The 22444-nt window shown below is 47.5% G+C and overlaps 1 protein-coding gene across 4 annotated transcripts in view; it reads right to left on the reverse strand.

Moving 5' to 3' along the window:
• The window catches only part of N4BP2 (NEDD4 binding protein 2), a 1530410-nt gene that overhangs the window by 418174 nt on the left and 1089792 nt on the right, over nucleotides 1-22444 (reverse strand). The gene's annotated exons all lie outside the window — the stretch shown is intronic.

Consider the following 22444-nt stretch of genomic DNA (forward strand, 5'->3'; position numbering starts at 1 on the left):
CACTTCTTAGGAGCACGCAGATAATTCCCCTGGAACAGGAGTATTTTTACAGGCAGGGTTGCAAGCAGGGTCCTGGTTTTGTCCAGCGGGGCGAGATGAGGCCAGTGATAAACATCCCACGAGACACTGACTATGATCGCGCACGCTTCGTCTCAGGGGTTGGCCTATTAAATAGATATGCCCCCCTCTCAGATTTGGAAGCGTGCGATTGACCACTACCAGTGAGTGATTCCCCGGCTCCTATCCCAGAGCAAGAAATCCCTGCCCTGGAGGTAACTTCCACGACCCTTTTTACACAGAGGATGGTGGACGGAAATAAGATAAATCTGGCATCGTGGAACGTGGCAGGGATCGTTTCCAAGTTGGGTAATGCCGAGTGGCAAAACTACTGGTCAAATCAGGATATCATTTGCTTCCAAGAGACATGGGCCAAGGATCCAGTGTATTTTGATGGGTATCGCACCTATCATACACCGGCTGTGCCCTCTGCATCAGGTAGAGCGAAAGGGGGTTTATTAACCATTATTTCTAACACCTTATCGATTCAAATAAAGCAGTTAGGCTCTCCGAACAATTACTTCCAAATGTTACGATTGGAGTTCATAAAGGAAGATTACTGGATTTTATTTAATTTTTACAATAACGATTTTGGCGGTAACATGAAGAGACCTGTAGTAGATTTGGGCAACGAGCTGGATTGCCTTAACCCACGCATTTTTAAGCCCACTTGCAGCTTAATCTGGATGGGAGATTTCAACATACACCTGTGCAAGCATAATAGGGCTAGGGTGTGTGGGCTGGACGACCATCAGGGCAACCCTCTCTGTCACTTCTCACACACTGAATACGGTAACACTTTAAATCAATTACTTTATTTGAGGCACCTGAGCGTAATTAATGGCTCAAGGATCAGTCAATTGGGGAGTACTTTTAGGAGAAACAATACCGAGTCAACAATTGACTTTGTCTTAGTGTCTCTGGTCACACAGGACAGAGTAGACCATGTAGCTACTCTGTTTACTTCCCATAGTGATCACGCTATCTTATACTCCCATTTGTCCCTTACAAATAAAATGGAAAGAGATCAGCAGGTAGTGGATGACATCGCATTAGCCAGAAAAAATGGCTATCAGTTAAAATGGACCCAGGTTGTTAAATTAAATCTGATCGACTCCATAATAGCTCAAGTAAGTGATAACATCTTATACTGCCTGGCAGAGGACACTCCTCCTTCCCAAATAGTCACACAGTTTAGAGACTTATTAACTAAACTAAAAGGTGCACTTACCCATCCCAAAACAGCTAACGACTTTCAACTGAGCCGCTGGTTCGATACAGCTTTCTCAAAAGTAAAGAGATCCTTAGCAGCTGCTTTAAAATCCCAGAGAACACAATGGTAAGAACACTGAGAAGTGAGTATAAGCAAGCGAGATCCAAACGAATAAAAGACATAAGGGAGAAGGCACAGGAGGATCTTGAACAAGCTGCCAGGTTTGGGAACAGTCGAGAGTTTGGGAAAATCATAAACACCCCCTACATTAAAGACGTAAAAGATCCGTCACTAGATACCCATGTAGGGGAAGAGGCAGAGATAAAGCATTTTGAGGGCATTTTTAGTTTAAAAACCACTATAGAAGCCACGCAACCCGCCCAAGATCCCTTCCTGGTAGCTTCTTGACCTTTTCGATCCATGAAGTAAGAACAGGGCTGGCAGCCTGTATCCCGGGAAAAGCACCAGGCCCTAACAGGGACCCCATCGACCTCTTCCAGGTGAATGGAGACATGTGGGTCCCACTTCTAACAAACGTATGTAATAGCATAGCCATACAGGGACGCCCCCCCCACCTTCCTGGAAACACAGTGTTCTAGTTCCCATCTTTAAGAAGGGAGATAGGGCCTGTCCGAAGAACTATAGACCCATCTCCCTTCTGGACACAACAGCTAAATTAATGGGGCGGCTATTACTAGCCAGACTGGAGGCATGGGCACTGGAACGAAACATCCTAATGCAGGCACAATATGGCTTCCAGAAGGGAAAGGGGACGGTGGAACAATGTCTAAATCTCTCGCTATGCATAGACAAGCACACAAAGGCCAAGGGCGGAACGCTATACATGGCCTTTATGGACTTATCAGCTGGCTTTGATTGTGTGTCCCATCAGAAATTATGGCCCATGATGGTGGAAATGGGTATTGATCCTCCAATCATTCATTTCATTTATCAGCTATATACCAACGCCACGGCCTGTGTGAGATACGGCCAAAATGGAGAATGCACTTGTGTGTTTAAAATCGAGAAGGGGGTTAGGCAGGGCTGTGTCCTCGCCACGTTTCTTTTCCCTATCTACACCAACGGGGTGGAGGCGGCCATGTCTGGCTCAATTCTTGACGTCCATAGATTTGACGACTCACCCTTACCACTATTGGCTTACACTGATGATGCAGTGTTACTAGCGAGGACAGGCGTAGCCCTTCAGAGTCTTTTAACTGCATATGCTGCCTTTATGGCCTCGTTGGGCCTCCGTGTAAATGAAGGTAAATCTTCTATCATCATAGCTGGAGCTACCCCAGGGGCTAAAGTGCCTCATTTTCATTTAGCCTCTAAAAAAATCGAAGTAGTTGACTCCTTTGCGTACCTGGGCGTTCTGTTCGACAGCAAACAAACTTGGCCGAAATTGGTGGCTGCTAGAGCCCTGAGCATGGAAAGAAGCCTACTAGCGATAAGGGGCTGTATTAAGAAGCTGGGGGCCAGCCCCGTGGACACGGTTAAAACTATCTACCTAGCCAAAACAAAGGCGGCGGTAACCTACAGGGCTGGAGTCTGGGGGATGGCTCACATCGAGAAATTGCAGAGAATGGAAGACATCTTTTTTAAGTCTAGGGTCTCACTACCACCTACAGCATCTAATTTCATATTACATCTCGAATTAGGACTCCCCTACTTGTCTGACTGCATCAGGCTGGCACCGATTCTACTGTGGCTCTCCATCTAGCAGAGGTCGACGGTTAATTTAACCCAGCGTATTCTTGGCGATTGCCTCAGGTTGGAGGGTCGCAGTGGGATCGGTTAGCTCAGTTATGTAGAAGCTGAGCTAAGAGCAATCGGGCAGGAGGAGCTGTTTAAAGACCCAGCTTCCTGTAGGACCATTTCTAAACAGAAATTGACCGATCTATACATGCAGAGGGCTGATTTTATTGGCAGGGGGAGGATTTGTCAACAACAGGCGCTTAGCTATGCCCTCGTCTTGCCTAGACCTGTGGGAGAGCACCACTATTTCTACCTCTCACGCATTACTATGGCTCTATACAGATTTATCTTGGTGCGTTTTCGTCTCAATTTTATACCCCTGATGCTTGGGTTTCCAGAGAGGAAGTTCAAGCATGCTGACCTCACCCCGTGTCCGTGTGACAATGTCTCACCCCAAACTGATTTACACCTGGTATTGTTCTGCAAACTTTACCACAAAGAAAGAGAAACTTTTATCTTACCATCCTAAGACTTCAAAACTTTGAACAATGCAGGGTGGCCCTGTATTTTCTGAAGTCTTTACCTAATTCGCACGTCTGTTTCTCAGTAGCATCTTTTCTGTGGGCTTGCATGAGAAAAAGAATGTCGATGGGCACGCTAACTTGAATTACTGTAAAGGTTTCCCAAACTTTTATGATTGTAAATTGTTTTATGGTCTTTTTAAATGGTTTGATATGATGCATTTGTGCTTTTATGATCTTTTTTTAATAGATCAAATAAAGATTTTTTTTTTAAATTAAGAAAATGAAGCATTGACCAAATGCATAATGCATACTAACGGAATTCCATATGCAATACATAGAACAAAAAAAAGTGAAAATTGTCTTAAAGGCAAAAAACAACTTCCCCAAAAACTTCAGCAGACATGACGTTAAAGGTATGACCAAAACGGGGGGGCGCTAGGTGGCGCCGGACCAAGATGGCCGCGCACCTGTGAGGCTCTGGCTGCCCGACCTTACTATATTTCATTTATTTGCCGAAATATCCCTTGCCCTTTCCCCCTGGGCGTTAGCACCGGACCCCCCAATCATGGGGAAGACTCGCTGCCAAGATTGAAGCTTCCCGGACCTCCGCTGGACGGGAAATTGTCGTTGAAGCTCTCCCGGCTATGCGCGCCCGCCACCGCCGGAGGCCTACGGCGGGCGCGCGACCTACGTGAGTGCCGGTGCGGCCACGAGGAAAAAGGCCCATCTTCCCGGCGGCGGTGTCGTGGCGCCCCGCGACGCTCTACCTGGGTCCTGGCCCTGGGGTGGACTGCCTGACTCTTCATGCAGGGGGCCGGCTGCCCCGGCCCGGGCGCGGAGGAGCCGGCGGACGTCTGGACCCTGCAACGAGCCTGGGGGAAGGAGCGAGGCCTGAGCTGTGTGCTGGTAGCTGCAGTGGGAGTCCGACTGTGCTGCGGCGCTGGCGCCCGATTGCTGGGCCGCAGCGGCGTGTGCTGCCAGCGCTGCTGCTTGGGGACTGAAACGGCTGGCGGTGACTGGGCGGTGATCGGCCCAGCTGAAGGTACAGAGAAAGGACCGGTCTGCCACCACTTGCCGGCTGACTGCCTGGATCTTGGCCGCTTGGATCCCGTGGCTGCCTGTGACCTCGGGGGTCCGCGGTGGCGGTGTGGTCCTGAAATACAGCTGTGGAGACGGGCTGTGGGTCGACGTGCAGCGCTGACGGTGCCACATAGCGCACTGAAGTACCACCAGGCTTCTTAAACTTTTTGGCGACCGCACTACTTGAACTGGGGTAGCGGCTCAAGATGGCCCCCTGATACGCCTACTGGAGGTGAGCTTACCTGACCGAAGCGCGGGTGGAGGCGCTGGATATTGGCGTGGCGTGCTGCTGCTGACTGGCTTGCCCTAACCTGTCTACCGCCCGCGGCTGGCTGAGAATAACGCAATGGGGAAGGCGGAGGCGCGACAGTCCCGGTTGCCTTTGGAGCAAAAAAAGGCGAACGCACGCTCGGCCGCCGCGGATCGGGACGATACTGCTGCAGAGTCATCTAGCCCCCCTGAAGCCTCCTCTTCGGAAGAACTCAAGGCCATGCTTACGACGATGCAACAAAGCCTGAATGCCCTATCGGGCAAAATGGACACCATGAACACCCGCCTTGATTTTTTGGTACTTAAAGTCAATAACCATGATGAACAAATCAAGGAGGCGGAGAGGAGGATCTCCAATATAGAGGACCGCGCCGCTGGTGCTGCCGGGCAGCTGTCACAGATGGATAGGCTGCTAAAGGTAATTGCGGCCAAGAACGAGGATTTGGAGGCTCGTAGCCGCCGGAACGACATTCGTATAATTGGGATTCCAGAGACCACGGCCATGGGACGGATGGAAGATTACGTGGAGCTCACCTGCACGCTCGGAGCGGACTCCTTCTCGGCGCACTTAATAGTTGAGTGGGCGCACAGAACACTGGGTCAGCGTCCCCCGGCTGGGGCTCCGCCGAGGCCCATAGTGGCCCGAGTGCTGAACTACCGAGACCGAGATGCGGCCTTGCGGAAGGCCCGAGACGTCCCGGCGCTGCAGTTCGAGGGGAACCACTTCTCCCTCTATCCTGACTTCACGTTGGCTGTCCAGGACGCGAGACGCAAATTTGCTGCAGTGAAACAGAAATTGCGTAGGGTAAACGTGGAATACGCCCTGCTCTACCCGGCCAAACTACGAATCCGCCACCAGGACCGTACGATCATTTGCACCCGCCCGCAGCAGGCGGAGGAATTCCTTAGATCCCTGCGGCGGACCTCTCCTGCGCAGGCCGGGGGAGCGGACCGTTCCGGCTCCCGTTCACCTGTGGGAGATGATTGAGTCTGGCACGGCGCGCTTATACCCGATTGACCTGGCTTCCCTGGGTCGGGGTGAGTGTGATTGATGCGCACAAGATGGCCCACTCAGAATCGCGCTGCGATGGGGTTCACTGCCGGGTGCGCAGCGAATTGTTGCTGCCTACCCTTCACCGAACTGCTGCTGTCAACTGATGGGAGGCCTCACATCCACGTATCCTGAGACAGATGAGTACCACGGGTGTTGGGCTGGCTAGATTTATAGTGACATTGACTGTACGAGTATTCCTCATGCCCAAACTTAGTATGAACCTTGATACTGGGGTCTGGCGGGGATGCTGAGGGGGTTGGGCTTCCGGGGATTTAATGTTCTAGGCTCGGGCACCCTCAAACCCTGACCTCCTTCGTCCAAGCTTTGTTGGGGAGGACACAGGGAGCCCCCGCTGGCTAAGGGGAGCTTGAGGGTTTAAGAGGCACCACAGCGCCCCCCCTAAGGACAGTCCCCGATACCTATAGATGGATAGCCCTGCAAAGGGTTGGGGTTTAGATTGTGTTTCTTTTTCTTTTTGTTCTAAATGGTTTCAATTGGTTGGCTATACATGTTTCAGTGCCATTGTAGTGTTTTTTTACCTGTGTTTTTTGGGATTACGGGGGGGGGGGGGGAGGAAGATTCCGGCGCTTTGGGGTGCTGTTGTGGGAGGGTGAACTGGGAGGGAGGGACACGGGGAAGCTATATGGCAGAGTGGCACCGAGATATTGCAGGAGCATGCTTGAGCACACTATTGAAATCGCACAACATTGTAGGCCCACTACGGGAGATTCACTGTACTACTGGACACGCTGGGCAATTGTGGCCTTTGGTACGCCCACAGGTCTAGCTGCCATGACTTCTAGCATGCAAATATGGCAGATACCCGTCGCAGCTCGTTGAAATTTCTGTCAAGGAATGTGCGAGGGCTAGGGGACCCTAGGAAGAGGAGGCAGATTCTCTCTTATCTAGACCGACATGATATCAGCATTGCCGCGCTGCAGGAAACGCACACTGACCCTAGGAGCACTTCAACTTTTGGCTCCCGGTGGGCGGACAGTAGGGTTTTTTCCGCTTACTCCACTTACGCGCGAGGCACGGCGATACTGATCAAGCGCGGGACTCCCTTCAGATGCGCAGGGACACGTAGTGATGAGAATGGCAGGTTCTGTATGATGTGGGGCTCTCTTGGTGTGCACTCAGTGGTGATTGTTAGCTATTACGGCCCTAACACGGACAGCCCCGATATTCTGCATGGCTTATGGGGTCAGATTTTGGATACTGGGGCCACGCATGTGCTTTGGGCCGGGGACTTCAACACGGTATGTGAGCCTGTCAGCGACCGCTCTGCACACCTGCCCCAGCACTACACGCATAGTCAGGACGCCTTGCGGGGATTACTGGAGGATGAGGGCCTGGTAGACCTGTGGAGACTTAGGCACGCGGAGCGGCGCGAGGGAACTTTCCACTCATCCATACATTCATCTTGGTGGAGACTAGATTATTGGTTGGGATCCCGAGGCATACGCTCCTGGGTGCAGGACATTGTTCATCTTGCCCGGACCCTGTCCGATCATGCCCCGGTGCGCCTTACCCTTGTGGTTCCCGGTTTTGCTGCTGGTGTCGGGCACTGGAGACTTGCCCCTGAGGCACTGTTGGACGAGGTTTTTAAAACGGAGCTGGGGGAGGCGATAGATTACTTTTTTGAGCAGAACAGGGAGTCGGTTGAGCGGGTTGAGACACTGTGGGAGGCATTCAAGGTGACAATGAGAGGGATCTGTATGTCCAAGAGCTTCGGGGTTTTGAAAGACATCCGGCAGCGGTTGAGCCGGCTGGAGGGAGAACTCAAAAACTTAGAGACCACTATTTGGCAGGTGGAATCTGGAGAGGGGCGGGCTCGAATGCGTGAGCTGCTGTCGGAATACTCAGAGACGGCGGAAAGAGAGGTGAGGTTCCGTGGGAAATACGCTCAGGCGCGCCGCTATGGGGAGGGCGGCAGACCTGGAAGAGCCTTGGCTCAAGATATCCGCCAGCCCAGACACGCTAATTGTATCCTGGAGATTGAGGATGCGGACGGGAACTGCCACTATGGCAACGACCGGATCCTGCAGACCTTTACCGATTTCTATGCGGAGCTCTGCAGGTCTAAAGGGGTCAACTCTGCCGACTACCCGGGTTTTTTCGGGGACATCACGCTTGGATACCTAGAGGATAATCAGAGGGAGTTTCTGTGCGCGCCGTTTTCGAATGATGAGCTTCGAGAAGCTGTTATGCAGCTCTGGTCTGGGAAGGCGCCGGGACCGGACGGGTTGCCGAGCGATTTCTATAAGGCTTACCTTGATCAGCTTATCCCTGTCCTGCAGGCAGTGTACTCGGAGGCACTCGAGACGCAATCACTGCCCCCCACCATGAGGGAGGCTCTTCTTATCTCGATCCTTAAGCCAGGGAAACCGGCTAACCGGTGCGATTCCTATAGTCCTTTGTCCCTTATCAACGTAGACAGCAAAATTCTCACCAAGCTGTTGGCTAACCGCCTGAATCTTTTGATGGACAAATTAGTCTTGCCGGATCAGGCGGGATTCATTCCCGGGAGATCCACTTCACACAATCTTCGCACCCTCTTATCGATCATCCGACAGGTGGATCCACAGCTGCCGTTGGCAGCCGTTTTTTGGGATGCCACTAAGGCGTTCGATTCTGTGGAATGGGAGTATTTGCATGCGGTACTCCGTTGTATGGGATTCCCGGTGGGTTTTTCTGCTAGGATTAGCCTGCTTTACGCTAACCCGGTAGCCCGCGTGTACGTTAATGGCCACACGTCTGCGAACATACCATTATCGCGAGGCACCAGGCAGGGCTGCCCGCTGTCGCCATTGCTTTTTGCCCTGGCAATGGAGCCCTTGGCCGCTAAGGTACGGCAATATCATCAGGAGAAGGCTCTCAGATGCCTGCTGCGTCCTATTCTGATCTCGTTGTATGCCGACGATGTCACCCTATATGTTAAGGACCCCATACACAATCTGGGTCCGCTTCTGCGGGTGTTTGTTAGGTTTGGTGGACTCTCTGGTATACAGATCAACTGGGAGAAATCGCAGATCCTTCCTCTTACACCAGCGGTCACCCCCTTCGTTCCAGACTATCCGCTCGAATGGTGTGATGCGTCTGTTCGTTACTTGGGAGTTACTGTTGCGCTGGATCGGGACGAATTGCTTCGCAAAAACTATGGGCGCGCCATCGTCAAGCTCCGCGACACCATAACGAGATGGATAGCCATGCCCCTCTCTATCGCTGATCGTATTTCTCTGACCAAGATGATAGTGCTACCCAGGTTTTTGTACTACTTTCTGTGTATCCCCTATTTTCCGGGACGCCCTTATTTCATCACTTTGCGTACGGAACTTCTGCGCTTGGTTTGGGGAGGAAAGCTGCCGAGGATCAAATGGGAGACGCTGGCCAGCCCATACGAGCTGGGCAGATTCGAGGTACCAAATTTCGAATTATATTATATGTGTGCGCAGGCACATTATGCTCATTATTGGTTTAAGGGCCCTAAATATACTGCCCACCTGGCGACTGAACACTGGCTGGCTGATCCCGTCCCGATTGACGGAGCACTTTTGTTGCGGACTTCGCGTCACACCCGGGATCCTACATCTGTTGACTGCACAGTGCACGCTTGGCAATGGATTGCGCGCAAGATGAGTGCCCCGGTGCTCTACTCTCCACACCTGCCCCTCGTTTTTCACCCCCAGCTGTCCCTCATGCAGGAGGGCATCTTCAAAAAATTCCAGCGACAACGGGGTCTCCATACTTGGGGGGCATATATATCACGGGGGAAGGTTTGCCACGCTGCAGCAGATTTGCGACGACACCCCCCCCCCCCTCCGTCATAGACGCTTTCCTCTATACGCATCTCAGAGAAGGGATCCGGGAATGCGCCCCGGAATACCCGCAGGAGCCTCAGACGCTCCCTCAACTGCACACACTGCTGGGATCGGGGCGCGCATCTCACTTCGTGGCCACCCTGTACCGATCCCTCTATACTGACCTTGGCGCTGCGCAGGGTGACGCCAGGGCCAAATGAGCTTAAGAGCTGGGACACGACATCTCGGATCAGGAATGGCATTATTGTTGTGCGCAGACGGGCAAGGTGTCTGCTAGTAGCAGATTACGGATTACCCATTTCAAATACCTGCAGCGCTATTACTATACGCCCGCTCGCCTGCGCAGATATGGCCTGCGTAGGGATGCTAGGTGTGACAGATGCTGAGCAGAAGACGCTGACCTGTTGCATCTGGCTTGGAGCTGCCCGGTCATCCAAGACTACTGGGAAAGGGTATTCGACGCGGTCTGGAAAATGCTGGGCTCCTCGCTGCCGCCGTCTCCACTTATGGGCATATTGGGGTACACTGAACGGCTACCGGTGGCGCACAGGCAATTTGCTTCACTATGCTTCCTTCTTGCTAAATGGAGGGTGGCCTGCAGATGGGGCAGGGGAAGAGCCCCCAAGTTTAAGGATTGGTTGGAGACCATGATTTTTTGGCAGGATCAACTTCCTCTATACTCTTACCTTTTGCCTTCGGCGTCTCGGCCTCCAGACATATGGGGCCCTCTGAAGGGATATTTGCTACAGACCCCGCTGGCGACGGATGATGTTCCTCCTCCCCCCCTCCCCCTGAATGGCTGACTGGGCTGCTTGTAGGGCTATGCGAGGGATCCTGGGGCTTACCCGAATAGCGTACAGGATCTCTGCTCATCGGCCTTGTGCGTCTTGGGCGCCCTGTGCTTTTGTCCCTCCTAACGGATCGATTGGCGCTTAGAACCACTGGCAGGAGGACAGGACTGACTCCCAGGATGGGTGGATTTGCTGGCGTGGCCTGTGATGCTTGGATGGTCTGGTGGCAAACCCCCCCCCCCCCCTCTTTTAGCCTGCAGTAATGGTTGCGGTGCGCGTTCCACTCTCGGCAAGGGACCTCCCTGAACATATTTTATGTAACTGTCCCGCTTTGCTTGTTGTTTATTACTTTTAGAGTTCAATCTCCAAATTCAAGGAGGTAGAGACTACTTTTGTCCGGTTACATGGCACAGCTATTAAAGGAGTCTTGCCCTATTTTTGACGCGGCCGGCCCTCTGGGGTTGTTGGCGACACGCTGTGTAAACTTGTGGATCCATCATAATGTTGCACGCTGCCGGCCCAAGTGGGTTGTAGGCATTATTGCTGTGTTAAGCTCTTATATGCCCAACAAAGGTTTTTGAAACAAAAAAAAAGGTATGACCAAAACCTAAACATCATTCCAATAGGCCATCTGTGGTGGCCTACAGAACCATATCACTTCTCAAAACCTCACACTAGACCTCACAAATAAGATCATATAGACCATCACTGGTGATGTCAAGCATCTTGGCTTGTAGGACTCTCAATACTTTTCGTTCAGTGATATCGGCAGGCCACATGCCGGTGGCGGAACATCCTCCAGTGTGCAAACTGCTTAGAGGTATTAAGCTCTCTGCTCCCCCGTGACCTAGATATTCTGAGTTAAGGGACGTGAATACGGTCTTGCATCTGTTTAAGTCCTGGCCCGCTAATAAGTATCTATCTGGGAAACAAATGTTGGCCAAGCTAGCTATCTTGTTGTGTCTGATCTCCTGTCATAGAGTGTCAGACGTCAGAGCATTGGACTTGACAGGTAGAGTATTTACCCCTGAAAGGGTTAGTTTTCATATTTCTAGGAGAATAAAATCTAGTTCTAGGGCAGTGTCCTACCCTTCCTTTCCAGATGCTCCAAAACTCTGTGTGGTGAGGGCTCTTAAAGCCTATGAGGCAATGACTGAGGATGTGCGTCCACACAGCGTGAACCAACTCTTTATTGCCCTTACGATACTGCACAAGGCGGTGTCTTCTCCTACTTTTGCCCGCTGGGTCTGCTGGGCTATGCAGGAAGCAGGGATTGACATGTCCAGATTTGGAGCTCACTCAGAGTGGGATACAATGGGCTCTAAACCCTTTACGTTTGGAAGATATCCTAAATGCGGCAGATTGGTCGTCAGACTCTACCTTTAAGAGGTTCCACTTTAAGCCGGTCAAGAATCTGGCTTCGCTTGAAGTGGATAGGCTTTAAACGTGCCTAATCCTCGCCTCCGGTCCTGACGTAGAATTAATAATTTCCTAGCTATCGCAAAGGAAAGTTTCAATTCCTTTTAAGGACTCTGAGGCGAGGATTAGCCCACAATAGTTGGGAACTACCCTTTCAGATCTTTCTTTGTTGTTACTGTAAGTAACCTGTTTTCCTTTAAGTAGTGTACTATTAAGCTGCGTTTCGCTCTACATGAGGGATTGATTTGTAGGTAAAGTTGTCTATTTTCTTCTCAGGGACGGATTCGGGCAAGCAGAAATGAGGTTGGAAATTCCCGGGTGTGTTCGCACGAAGAAAGAGGAGGACAGAGCGTCCTCGGGGGGAAGGAGTAGAAGTGGACCTGTACTGATTGGCTGTTGGACTGTGTTTTATCTCATGGAGTATCATGGGAGATGTCGTTTTTTAATCTGTTATCACTTTTAATGGCTTCTGGATGCAAAATAAAGGAAGAAAGAAATGCATAATACTCGCCCCCAGTCCTTAATAGAATTAAAAACTTCCTTTACGATAGTTAGGAAAATTTTCATTAACAACCTTTACTGTACACAGTCTTTGGTGAGAGATACGTTTCAGACATGATCATGGTCAAATGTACGTTTTCCTTCATTCTCTAGCCTATTGCTGATCGACAAATCCAAATTTTATGAACAGCATTTGTAAACTATGAATAAAACCAATAAAAAGTGAGATATTTTTAAAAACAAACAGCGAGAGACGCATGAAACCACAAATTGGACATTGGTTCTAACCTTTGTTTGCCATGAGGTCATCAAATGTTCTTTATTTTTCAGTGCAATAGTTTCCTTTTAAGTTAACAGCATTAAGATCAACATGGATGGCTGTCTCAGTCATACAAGATGTAACTTTCTAAACTGGAAATAAGTTGGTGTTGAAGAAAACTTTAGTATTCTGTGTTTAGGCTTGCAAATTGTATTTATTAGAAGATCTGCGTTCATAGAAAAAGCATGCAAGGGTCTTCTCCAGCAGCCACAAAGGACAGGAGCTCGCCGAGACAAGGCAGCACACACCTACATAGCAATTATCAGAAGTTTATAGATTTGACTCACATGATTTAAGCTTTGATACTCTTGTCGTCAGGTGGAGCAACAAGATAATGAGACTCTAGTGAGCTTGAAAGCAAGTGACCTTCCTGTGTACCTAAACATGACGCTGGCCACATTGCACTTCTACATACATAACATTTTTTTATAATTCAAGTCTTAAAGGCCAAGCACAACTTCCGTCTCTCTGAAAGGTAAGAGCTTCCGGTTATTGCTATTATTATAAAAGGTATAATAAAAAATGGCTAATGCGGGTTACATGAATAGGCGTTCATATAACATAAACATTATCAATGTCTCGCCACACAGATCTTCGTGTAAATTGTCTGGTATCTAAATTTTACATTTTCCCAGAAATTTCCAGCATGTCAATATGGCTTCCTCCAAAGGTCAGCAGATTGACATTGGTGGGAATTAGATAAGACACGGACTACTTTTCATAAAACAACAGATATAATTGTTATAGGTGATCCGAGTCTGAAGTGACTAATAATGGTATCTCACCTATAACAACTTCTCAAACTGGATCACCTTTTTATTCTTGATCTGCAGTGACAAGACTAATTTTGTATTATCTGTATTGTGCTACATTATCCGACTGCAAACATGCAACTTGTGTTTTTTTCTTTGATGCTTTACACATTTTAGAGAAATGTCCTACCTTTTTCAAATGTTACAGGCTTTATTCCTCGTAGGGATACTAGACATATTGCCAGCATGAAATCTTGAATCGCATCTAAAGCAGTAAGATTGTCTTTATGTCTTCTTCTCTCTTTTTATCGTCTTCCTTGGTCAAAATGCTTTTGTCTGTGTTGACTAAACTTACTGTAGAAGCAGATGATGAAATCCGCAGTTTATATTAGGTCTTTAGAAGCAATTTCAGACCTTTCAATACTTTTAGTAACAGCACTTGCTTCAGTCAAGGTAGGGTTTTTACTTCAAAACAACTAGTTCTGATCGATCTTGTCATAGCACCTTAACAACAATTTGACCACACAGGTATTTATCAATATAGCCCTCAGAATTAATGGTTGATGCCAAAACACTAAACTCCACAATGTACTTGTCCATAGATTCATGAGAAAGTTGCCTTCTCGTAAAACATATATGCCTTTCTAATCTTATCTTTGGCTCCTCTGAAAAATGTTGTCCAGTAGCCTCCTTCCAATAGTCGAAAACATTTACTGTCGGGTTCAACTTCCAGTAAATAATTGATATAGATAGCCCCTCAGAATCTAAGCAACTGTATAATAAAGCAAATTTGCATTCAATGTCAAAACATTTCCCTAACAATCACTATATCTTTCGAACCCTCTTAGCTACTAGTTTCACCCTACATTAGGATTACCAGGAACAGCCAAGAAAACTGATTGTACACTCACTCCTGGAATGCTGATATGCTAGTAGATAAATATGAATAAAATCAAATACTCTGGTAGCTGGTGTTTAACAGTTTTCACTAAAGAAATATCAACATTAGCTATAACAGAAAATCATACCAGGCATTAACTTGTTAAAACATAGAAATAGCACTCTGACCACTGTGGTCAGTTTTCACCAAAGAAAATGTAAATCTCACATATAATAGAAATTCACATCAAGCATTAACTGTTTAAAAAGCAGAAATCAATATCAGATGACAAAACTGTTACTCTCAGAAGGAGAATGCTCACCAATTATTCCTTGCTGTATGATGAGCTCTCCAACTAGCGCAATCTGAGTTAGACAGTTATGTAGGCCTTTGCCTGACTTTGTCTAGTAAAAGTGTCCAAATTCTAAATAGGCCGCAATGTAGGCCTCAGCTTGACCTTCCCTGCTTTGGGCGTCACGTGTGTGGCGCACGATCATTTAGGCTCCCACTCAAAATGTCCGCCACTTTGCAACGCCTAACCCTTAAATCTTCTTTGACATTAGTGGTTGGAGGAAACTTCTATTCAAGGAAATTGAAAAGGCCATGTGACTAACAACGGACACTAGGTTAAGAGTGGCCTCAGACAATAGCAGATTACTTGTAAGATTGTCGGGCGCTTACCATCCAAAATGCAAAAAACTTTGATGACCAATGCTGCAATCAGTAAGTTGTACCACAACATGTCGTCATCGCCAATTGTAACAAAGTAAAGGTGTACTGTAGTGTTTTCTTTATTCAACTCTGCAGGTACTCTCAGCAAAAATGCCAGCTACATGACTTTGCACAGGGAGCTCCTTCTTGGTCTCACTAACTGCCCCAAAATTGTCCTTCAAACCTTCAAGTCTGTGTTCAAATCCTCGCTCCACTTAAGATGATGCAAGAATTCGAACACGCAAATCCCCACAACCACATGCCTAACATCCCTAAAAGGAAAAATTACACACAGGCGCAGGGAAAGTGGACAGCTTAATTGAGGGTGGCCAACAGGGAGGCAACAAGACGGAGGTGTATTCACTAAAAAGAAGGACCCCTACCTTGTCTCCATTCCATTTTTATGGCAGCTAGCAGCCATCCATTTGGTTACAGACAACATACATGATATAAAGGAAACTTGGGCTAAGAGCTGGTTGGCTGAGATGTTTCAAATTATTTGTCACCCACATACAAAATAATGTTAATTTCAAATGAGTGCACCATGAACATACACAATGAACAGAGTCAGCCTGATCGTGGAGCTCTGAAGCACCCCGCATTAAATAGTTGTGGTGGCAGACTTGAAAGGCTATAGAGATATTGATTGTGAACTCACACAAAAAGGAAGCTAACCATTTGAAGACATTGAGACATATGCCTAGTTTGTATAATGTACTGATGAGAATATAGTGCAACACAGTATCAGGGATTAAAATTAAAGTTTGAGAATGATTGTAAATAACCTCAATGTCGGGTAGAGCTGCCAGAGGAAGGTAGCTCCCGTGGACTGTGTGCTAGTAATCTCACCAGGCAGCATCCACCCCCCCCAACATCCCAAAGTTAGGTCAGACAGACGACGGTGTACAATCATGAAGCTGGTCTTAGGGTGCCTCAAAGAGTGAGATGGGTAGCCTTATAGGACACAGCATTCACAGCCCAGACCTTCCTAATGGCCGGCTCGCTGGATGGAGTAAGCTAGTGAGTTAAGCCTTCCAACGATAGGGTGAGGGACCCTCCCTTCCCACAAAGAACAGGTAATTATGAACTATAAGGTCAGGTGAGCCGAGAATTATTGCCAAGTTAATGATCTGGAATTCATGTTGTTTATACCTGCCTGTAAGCAGGCCATTAAATGAAAAAATTAAATATGCAGCCTTGTATACCCAAGCTATACCATCTCTAGTCAATTAATGCTTTGTGAAATTGACGTTTGGTTTCATATGTAACTCCAGAGTAAGGTGGCTTGAGTGCCTGGGTTATGAGAAGGCCCACTCGCCGTAAAGGGCTTGCGGCGCCTTAGCATTAACCCAGCTGAGAGGACCTGGGACATAGCGCACACGGGGTGTGTGTACAGTGGATAAAGACAGAGCTAAACAAAATGGAGCCACAGAAGCCTTGTGGCAGTCAACAAATGGTGCAAACCTGAAAGGTGTTAGAAGGAGCAAAGTTTAAAACAAATGTGTGAAAAGCAAGCAAATGGGGACACTTGGAGGCAACTGAATGGTCCAACGAGTGCTAAACTGGGGCGATTTAAATCTAGAAGAACCACCGCCTGCATCCGTGGCAAGTTAGAGTTTTCGAACCACCACTGTATGCCTTAATTACAGAAGTAAGATATTGTCCAAGTAACTCAACAGCAGCTGTAATCTCACTAAACGAGACTAAAGGGCCTCCCCCAGCCAAAAGTAGGCCAGACAGGGAAGGTAGTGAACACGTTACTGGCCTTGGGATGCCTCACAGCAGGGTTAGTGGCAATAAAAGCGTGAGCTGGGTACCTTTAGAGAACACAGCATTCTCATCCCAGGCTACCCCAATGGCCCACTAACTGTCTGAACTAAAGTAGCAAGTTAAGCCTACCCACACAAGGGTTGGGTACCCTCATTTTCAATAAAGGAGAAGTAGTTATGAACTGTCAAGTTGGAAGAGTAGTGAACTATCGCAATGCTAATGTATTTGAATTCATGGTATTTATGGGCCCTTCAAACTGGACATTAAATGATAATTTTAAATACATTGAAGATTCTCCAAGTGCATTTTCATACACGCCTCCTGTCGTTGGTGACAACTCAAAAAACTCTCATCACATCAGTGTAGATCAGATACTAATTAGAAATGCAAACATTTACAGAAGAAGCTTCCTGCAATTTAGAAACACATCACGCAGAGCTGTGCTCATCAGTAGGGGGCATCAGGATTCAGAGGGACCCACTGCCCCCAAATCATTGGTGTCTTTTATTACCCAAACAAGGTACTGTGGGCCTATTTTCTGTGCTTGCATTAAGGCCCATGTCAACTTTGCCCAGCCACTGCAGTAACTATCATAACAATAAACCCCCACTACCTCTGCATTGAAGGAGTTACAGTTCGGGTGCCAGTGAAACCCCCTCCACTTCCGAGGAGGCAACCTTGCAGGGAAGCCAGGAGCACAGCAGCGAAAAGCTCACCTACTGGTGAGACTGCTCACTCCATCTCTCAGCCTGGCACTACACTGTAGAAAGGGAATTTTAAAGTTCAAAACAACTCTGTATAAGAAGATGTCCCCCTAAGCCCACGGAGGCAACTTGATGGTGACAGGTGCTTTATTCAATAGTGCAGGCACCAACACTTACTAGACAATTAGAACTCACACGGGCTGGGCTCATCTCAGCTAAGAACAAGCTTTGGCAAAGCCAATAAATCTGTCATTGACTGACAGCTATTTTTAATGTTGATATATATATATATATATCTCTGGGATTACAGTTCTCCTCTGAAATCATCAGATTGATAAAGGCTGTTGCATAGCCGAAATGTCTCTCTCAGAGTTTCTGGGTCTGGAGAGGCCCAGTCTGCGAGTGCTGGCTCTTTTACTAATGTGTTACGAGGAATTAACATATCTTTAATTCCTCTTAACATATTAGTGAAAGAGCTAACACTTGCAGACTGGGCCTCTCCAGACCTAAAAACTCTGAGACACATTTCGGCTGTGCAACAGCCTTTATCAATCTGATGATTTCAGAGGAACAGTAATCCCTGGCACTAAAGGGAACTACTATGTGTATGTAGGAAAGTTCATCTATTTGCATTGTCACACCTATTGTTTGTGGCCTGATGCTGCTGTTTTTCAAACTCTGTTCACTGGGACCCCGTTAACCAGGCCCCAGTGGATGTGCTCCAAACCGTAAAACGTCAAAATTGGTTATGCTCCTAAATGGCAAATTTAACTTACTCTTTGTTCCCTAGTATATGATACAAAGTGCACCAAGGGCCTGTAAGTTAAATCTCACTAGTAGACGGCAGCACAGATTGTGCCATTCACTAGAATGACAGTGTAAACATGGCTTCTGACCTACCACTGTAGCCAGACTGTGGCAGTTTAAAAACTGCAACCTTCATTTTATATATTAGTAAGTCACCACTAAGTATGCCTTATAGCCCATATGACATAGTGCATGGTATGTAAAAGTAGGAGACGTATAATGTTAATATTAATCATATCTTTACAGCGACTAGCGCCTAAAAGCTGTTTTCAATGTAACAAGACTGGCTGGCTGTTCCATTTAGGAACACTGGGATGCACTAATATTATCTCTAGTTATTATTTCATTATTTAATTCTTAGACTCTTTATAATATTTAGTAAAAACACAATTCACTGGGGAATTCGTAATTTTCAATAAATATTAAGAAAAGGGTACCTTTGGAAAGTTACCTTTGCCCTGTATTAAGCCTCTGGAGACTAATTTTCATTACAATCTAGCTGCAACACTCTGGCTCAAGCTCTGAATTAGTTGTGAAAACTCTGGGTGCGGGGAGGTATCCCTGTTCCTTTGGCAAGCTGAACATTTGGAGAACAACCAGGAACTTGATTAACTTCAAAGAGGCATCCCCTGTCATGTTAGTTGAAACCTGGGCAGGCCCCTTTCTTTGTTCTCCCAGTCAGACAGGGTCTAATCTCAATGGGAAGGGAGCTGCCCCAGAACTGTTTTGATGTGACCAAAGAGGAGCAGTTGTTCATTTCTCTGGCCACACCTCTGTGGTGGGCACCCAGGCTCTGCACAAGGGTAGAAGGGTTTCACCTTCTTGGAGTTAAACGGAGAGATGGACTATGGGATTGTTTGTATTAGGCCACACGAAATTCTGCAGAAGTGTCTAGGGTAACCCTTGGAAACTTAGCTGCTTAGAGAGGAGCCAAAAATTACCCCCACCCTCATGCTGGTGTCAGGCATAAATGCAGCATCTCCAGTACCCTCCTTAAAACATTCTGAACCTGTGGAAGAACAGAAGAAGGAATGAACCTGCTGCTTGAGACCTATGAGGAGACTTGAAGGGTTGGACCTGCTCATACTTGTACCCAGGAGAACGTAGTAGCTGTCAAGAGTATGCTGACTGGACTCCTGTTAGGTACAGGGCCACAACAAGCTGCTAGAAGTGTTTTGCTGAAGAGCCTAGCAGGACCTGCCCTGGACTCTACTGGTAGCTACCGCTGGAGTGAGTCTATACCCCCAAGTGATGTTCCTAAGGTCCTGGGACACTTGCTGTATCAGGGACAAACATGTCAAGTCAATCAAGACAATGCAAAGTGTGTTGCCGCTGGGCTGACGATTCAGGTTTATCCTGCTCTGAGCTTCTCAGCATCAGCTAATTTGTTTCAGCAGAACCTTGCTGAGAAGGCATCTAGCTCTCTCCGACTACAGCCTGAAGCCTTGCCCCGCTGGAAGAGTCTGAGTCCCAAAAAAAGTGACAAAGTCCAATTGTAGATAAATTCACTGGGAGAAGGAGTGAAATGTATCTGGCTGGCAAGAGTGCTTCCATTACTGTGAATTTAGAATGTTCCTGCTAGAGGCTTTTCGTGCCTAAACCAAGGGCTTCACCAGTACCTCATCCAATGCCTATCCGAGTTTGTGGAGCCCTTCTCAGATACAGCCTGCTTCCTTGCCCCACTTAGGGATTCTGACTTACAGAAAATCACTAAGGGCCAGATCATATGTTGCCGGTAAGGATACTCCATCGCAGTGGTGCAGAGTATCCTTACTGCAAACATAATGGTCCACCCTAGGGCAGATCTTTGGTGTAACTATGGCGAAGAGTACTCTGTCTCTGCCATGGCTACACCCTTCCTACACAGTAGTGGCCATCGGAAACTGAGCTCTATGTCCGCCCACCTAATTTAGATATGCGGATATATAGGTCTGTTTTCGCTGCCAGAAAAACCCTGGCAGAACTGGGTAGCGAACTCTGCTCAATTCTCCCCTCGTCAAGGGAGCCATTTTGACAGAGCCATGTGTCAAACTTAAAAAAACTCCGACAGGAAGCTGTGTGAAGGCGGTTCCTGACAATGCTGTTCAAATCACAGCCAGCTTGCCAGTCACTTCTAAATTGGGTGGGCAGAGTACCCTCAGCCTGAAGGACGATAATTCCACCGTCAGGCTGACTGAGAATACTCCGACTACCAAAACTTAAATCGGGCCTTAAGTACCAAGTTAAGACATCAGACTGGGTCCAGCCTAGTTGATGAATCTGACCTGCCCTTAATCCTGGTCTGCCTCAAATCACGCCTACGTCCCGGTCCCCGGCAACCAGCTGATCCACAGAATGCTTATGTGAAAGACCAGATGCTGGTGATGTGCTGCTTATGATAATGTACCATGCTCTGTTGAATTTTGATTTAGTTATCCAGCAGTTCTTAATATGTTAAAGAAAGAGTGCTGGTGTCAGAAGCTGTGCTCAGAAGCCCTCCGCCGGGGCAATTAATATTTGCCATGTCCAACACTAGGGCTGGAAGTCTTAAATCCATCTCATACCTCTTTAATCCACTACCTGACGCTCCCTACCCCATTATCGCATTCTTGCAGGTTCCTGCTTTCTCTTGTTGTGAAGGTTTTACCATATTTCTTTCTGCATTTTTCCAATCTGTAGATTTTTCACTCTCTTGAGCAAGGTAAATAACTGATGCAGAAAAATAAGTGCGGGTCCTCAAAAATAATTGCAGGTGGCCTCGACCAGCTAAAATTAAGCACTGGCCACAAGTATCATATACGAAAATGCATATATGCTTCAAAATTTAAACAAAGTCTTTTGTGCATGGGTACAGTTGAGACAAGAAACTGATGGGGGGGGGGGATGGAGTATCCATCTGAAAAATACATTTATGATTGCTTATAACTTAGGTCCAGAATCTACACAAAACAGTCCAAAACAATATATGTCTAGCTACGCTGGATATGGAATATTTGCCTGCAGATTGTTTAGGTTGGAGGAATTGCTAAAGTGTCCTAAATGATGCATTTTCCTCTGAAATTCCCCAGGAAACCTTAGAAAAACATGAATGCAAAACCAATGCCTTAAAACCATACTCAATGGGAAGAGCTTAGAGAGATACTGAGCAAAGAATGTTTCCTTTGTAATGTCAGTGAGGACTCCTGTTAGCTGCAGCGGAGGCCCACCTATTAGGGAAGAGTTGCGCCGCCCCTCCGCTGCCAGTGCAACAAAGGTGTAAAATAAAACAGTAATAAAATGATTTTTTTTTCACTGCTTCCAGCCTGAGCAGTGTTTGGCAGTGGGGCTACTTCAGACTGGCAGCAGGGGAGTGGTGCTCACTCCACCATTTTACACTGTGCAAGTCACTTTGGCCGGCCGTCTTGTGATGGCCAGCCAGACCTGTGCAGTATAAACCTCTCCACCCAGCTGTCTCAGACAGTTGGGTGGACAGTGTGCCTGCTGGAGCGTCGAGGCAGCCCGCTCCAGCCAATCCAGGCAATGCTCTCATGCAGCGTCGGGATTTGCAGAAGGGGGTCGCCTCAGGCTCCACAAGGTGCCGTCACTCTGAGAAAGAAGAAAAAGACAGAGGAGAGCGGAACACGGGTAAGTAAAGTTTTCATTTAAATAAAAATAAATCTTTTTGGCCCACACGGAGTTTGGCTCGTGGTCCCCTCCACGCCCCTCCAGTGTTAAGCGTCACCGTCCACCACTGGTTAGTTGGCAGGAGTATTGCAGCCTTACCTCTCAATATAATAAAGAGTTATGATTGAGGAACTTAACCCTACTGAGAACTTGCATTGGTTTTGAGGCTCTGGATAACATCAATGAGAAATATGACTGAGGGTATGGAAGATATTCAGACTTGTATGGTATCTCCCTTTACAAATCAAGAGATGTTGTCCAGGGACAAAGTTGCTGATTTTTTAACCTACCGACCTGGGTTATTAATCTGTGCTGCGCAACAAGATGTGTGCACTTCTGTGCAGTTCACTATTTCCACGTACCTAAATTTGCAAATGTGCACAGTGTAAGAAATATGTAACATTTGCTGGTTAGCATTGTCCCAAATATAT

This window comes from Triturus cristatus, chromosome 2_2 (assembly GCF_964204655.1).
Source record: "Triturus cristatus chromosome 2_2, aTriCri1.1, whole genome shotgun sequence".
NCBI lineage: Eukaryota > Metazoa > Chordata > Amphibia > Caudata > Salamandridae > Triturus > Triturus cristatus.